This window comes from Peromyscus leucopus, chromosome X, assembly GCF_004664715.2.
Source record: "Peromyscus leucopus breed LL Stock chromosome X, UCI_PerLeu_2.1, whole genome shotgun sequence".
Lineage (NCBI taxonomy): Eukaryota > Metazoa > Chordata > Mammalia > Rodentia > Cricetidae > Peromyscus > Peromyscus leucopus.
In genome coordinates this window covers 104,785,753-104,790,296 of record NC_051083.1, presented here as the reverse complement: position 1 = coordinate 104,790,296, position 4,544 = coordinate 104,785,753, and positions in this window count along the sequence as shown.

Below are 4,544 nucleotides of genomic sequence, written 5' to 3'. Positions count from 1 at the left end.
TCAAATTCATTTTTCAGATCTTGGAATGTTTCTTTCATCTGTTTAGTTGCTTTTTCTTGGCTTGATTTGATTTCTTCCCATTTTTTGTTCGTTTTTTCTTCCATTTCTTTAAGGGAGTTTTTTATTTCCTCTTTAAGGGAAGTTTTTATTTCCTCTTTAAGAGAGTTTTTCATTTCCTCTTTAAGGAAAGTTTTTATTTCCTCTTTAAGGTAGTTTTTCATTTCCTCTTTAAGGAAAGTTTTTATTTCCTCATTGAGGGAATGTTTTATTTCTTCTTTAAGGGCCTCTATCATCTTCTTAAAGTCATTTTTAGGGTTGATCTCTTCTGTTTCTTCTGTCATGGTATGTTTAGGTCTTGCAGGTGTAGAATCACTAGGTTCTGATGTTGCCATATAGGTCTTTATGTTGTTGCCTGTATTTTTGCACTGGCGTCTACTCATCTTTTCCTCTGTGCGGTGCAGGTGGTGTCTGTGTCTGAGAGTGCCTCTCTTGTTCTAATTTTTAGTCTTGGTTTAGTAGGGGTTCTTGGTTAAATTGGTGCTATTGGGCTGTTTCTTCAGGGACAGCTGATTTCAGTTGGTGAATTATATACTTATGATTCTGGTGATCTGGTTTAGTGACTGGGTAGCGCCTTCTTCTGTGTTCCCAGGTCACATTTTGTTCATTTGTCAACTCCTCAGCTGATCTTGTTTCTTCAGACTTCAAACTGTAGGCATCTGAATCCTCTCCCAGATGGGTTTCAGCTGAGCAGGGTAGTCTCACCAACACCTCCAAGTTGTTGGGTTTCACAGAATCAGCAGTTGGGCCCTGGGTTGTCCCCAGACGGAGTGCCCAAACTCGCCCTGGTTCCGACCCACGGAGATAGCCTCTTCCCCAGGTGTTGGGGCTAGGGGCGTCCCCGTTCCAAGCTGTGTCTGCCCCTCTCCGTCCCCAGGCCTGTCCACCCCTGTGGCCCACCGCCACAGGCCCACCTGCATCTGCTTGTCTCTGCCACTGGGCCTGTATGTCCCTGTCAACTGCCGCTGGGTCTGTCTGCCTCTGTGGGCCGCCAACGGGCCTGTATGTCTCTGCCGGCTGCCACCGTGGGCCTACCTACCTCTGCTTGTCACTGCTGCCGGGCCCATCCACCTCTGCGAACTGCCTCCGGGCCTGTATGTCTCTGCCAGTTGCCGCTGGGCCTGTATGTCCCTGTCGGCTGCCACTGGGCCCCTCCACCTCTGCGACTCACCGACCTGTGTCCACCTGTCTCCACCGCGTGGCCTGTCTACTTCTGTGGGCCGCTGCCAGGCCCGAATGTCCCCATTGGCCGCCGCCATCGGCCCGTCCACCTCCGTCTGCTTATCCCCGCCGCAGGGCCTGTCCACCTCCGTGGGCCACCGCTGGGCCTGAATGTCCCTGTCTGCCGCTGCCGCCGGACCCATCTACCTCTGTGGGCCGCTGCCACAGGCCTACCTGAGTCTGCTTGTCTCCGCCGTCTTCTTCACGTGGCTTATTTTTTATATTACCTTGAACCTATTGCTTTCAACTGCAGCATTCTAAGACTGAACAGCACTGTGGCTGCTGGCTCTGTCCACTTCAGCATCCCAACATGGTGGTGGTACGTTTTCCGCCAGCTCTGGGAGCCATCTTGGGTCTATGCTTTTATCCAAGCAGCGTGTAGCCCAGAAACCTCTTTTTTTTTTGTACTAGCAGAGGCTAAATCCATGATGCAGCTTAATGTGCCACTTGCAGAGGCTTCATTCCCGCCATACTGCAGGTCGAGCGAGCATGCCAGGAAACCTCCATAGTAGCTCAAACAGGTAGGCTGCCATTAGCTTGAAAGAGACAACTAGGAACTGTTTTTAGCTCAGTTTTAGAATCTTTTTACTCAGGTTTTACTAGTTTGGCTATTTGTCCCTGTGCTTTTTCCAGTCTTGGTCTCAGCAATTCTCACTCATACAATCCCTCCTCTTTCTCTCTGATTGGATTTCTGGAGCTCCACCTGGGGCATGGCCGTGGATCTCTGAATCTGCTTCCATCAGTCACTTGATGAGATTTCTAGCATCACAGTTAGGGTGTTTGGCCATCCTATCACCAGAGTAGGTCAGTTCAGGCTTTCTCTCAACCATTGCCAGTAGTCTATTGTGAAGATATCTTTGTGGATTTCTGGGGACCTCTCTAGCACTTTGCTTCTTCCTATTCCCATGGTCTTCATTTATCATGGTCTCTTTTTCCTTGTTCTCCCTCTCTGTTCTTGATCCAGCTGGGATCTCCTGCTCCCATAAGCTCTCTTTCCCTCAACCTTTGCCCTTCATTACCCACACATGTCCATTTTGCTCATGTAGATCTCATCAATTTCTCTGTCATTTGGCAATTCCTGTGTCTTTCTTGGGGTCCTGTTTTCTAGGTAGCCTCCCTGGAGTTATGAGTAGCAGTCTAGTCATCCTTTCTTTTACATCTAGTATCCTCCTATGAAAGAGTACATACCATGTTTGTCTTTATGATCTGGGTTACCTCACTCAGGATGATTTTTTCTAGATCCATCCATTTGCCTGCAAACCTTATAATATCATTGTTTTTCCCTGCTGAGTAGTACTCCATTGTGCATATGTACCACATTTTCTTAATCCATTCTTCAGTTGACAGGCATCTGGGTTGTTTCCAGGTTCTGGCTATTACAAATAGTACTGCTGTGAACATAGTTGAGCATGTATCTTTGTGGTATGATTGAGCATTCCTTAGGTATATGCCCATGAGTGGTATGGCTAGGTGCTGTGGATATCTCTCTGTATAAATCAAATGCTGATTGGCCAGTAGCCAGGCAGGAAGTATAGGTGGGACAAACAGAGAGAAAAATTCTGGAAAGTGGAAGGCTGAGTCAGAGAGACACTGTCAGCCACCACCATGAGTAGGAACATGTAAGATACTGGTAAGCCATGAGCCATGTGGCAAGGTATACATTTATAGAAATGGGTTAATTTAGGATAGAAAAACTAGAAAACAAAAAACCTGCCACAGCTGTATAGTTTGTAAGCAGTATAAGTCTCTGTGTGTTTTCTTGGTTGGGTCTGAACGGCTGTGGGACTGGCGGGTGAGAGAGATTTGTCCTGACCGTGGGCCAGGCAAGACTGGAGAAAACTTCAGCTACAGCTGGGTCTTGAGGTAGATCGATTCCCAATCTTCTGAGAAACAACCATACTGATTTCCACAGTGGTTGTACAAGTTTGCACTCCTACCAACAGTGAATGAGTGTTCTCTTTACTCCACATCCTCTCCAACATAGACTGTCATCAGTGTTTTTTGATCATAGCCATTTTGACAGGTGTAAGGTGGTATCTCAGAGTCATTTTGATTTGCATTTCTCAGATGAATAAGGATGTTGAGCATTTCTTTAAATGTCTTTCAGCCATTTGAGATTCTTCTTTTGAGAATTCTCTGTTTAGCTCTATAGCCAATTTTTAAATTGTATTGTTTAGTATCTTGATGTCTAGTTTCTTGGGTTCTTTATATACTTTGGAGATTAGTCTTCTGTCAGATGTGGGGCTGGTGAAGACCTTTTCCCATTCTGTAGGCTGTCTTTTTGTCTTATTGACCATGTCTTTTGCCCTACAAAAGCTTCTCTGTTTCAAGAGGTCCCATTTATTAATTGTTGTTATCAGTGTCTATGCTACTGGTGTTATATTTAGGAAGTGATCTCCTGTGCCAATGCATTCAAGACTACTTCCTACTTTCTCTTCTATCAAGTTCAGTGTAACTGGATTTATGTTGAGGTCTTTGATCCACTTGGACTTGGGTTTTGTGCATGACAGATATAGATCAATTTGTAATCTTCTACATATTGACATCCAGTTATGCCAGCACCATTTGCTGAAGATGCTTTCTTTTTTCCATTGTATAGTTTTGGCTTCTTTGTCAAAAATCAGGTGTTCATATGTGTGTGGATTAATGTCAGGATCTTCAATTCAATTCCATTGGTCTGTATGTCGGTTTTTATACCAGTACCAAGCTGTTTTTATTACTATAGCTCTATAGTAGAGCTTGATGTCAGGGATGGTGATGCCTCAGGTTGCTTTATTATACAGGATTCTTATGGCTATCTTGAGTCTTTTGTTTTTCCATATGAAGTTGAGTATTGTTCTTTCCAAGTCTGTGAAGAATTGTATTGGGCTTTTGATGGGGATTGCATTGAATCTGTAGATTGCTTTTGGTAAGATTGCCATTTTTTCTGTGTTAATCCTACCTATCCTTGAGCATGGGAGATCCATCCATTTTTTGATATCTTCTTCAATTACTTACTTTAGAGACTTGAAGTTCTTATCAAACAGGTCCTTCACTTGTTTAGTGTTATCCCAAGGCATTTTATATTATTAGTGGCTATTGTAAAGGGTGATGTTTCTCTGACTTCTTTCTCATTCCTTTTATCATTTGTGTATAGGAGGGCTACTGATTTTTTTTTAAGTTGATCTTGTATCCTGCCACTTTACTGAAGGAGTTTATCAGCTGTAGGAGTTCCATGGTAGAATTTTTGGGGTCACTTATGTATACTATCATATCATCTGCAAATA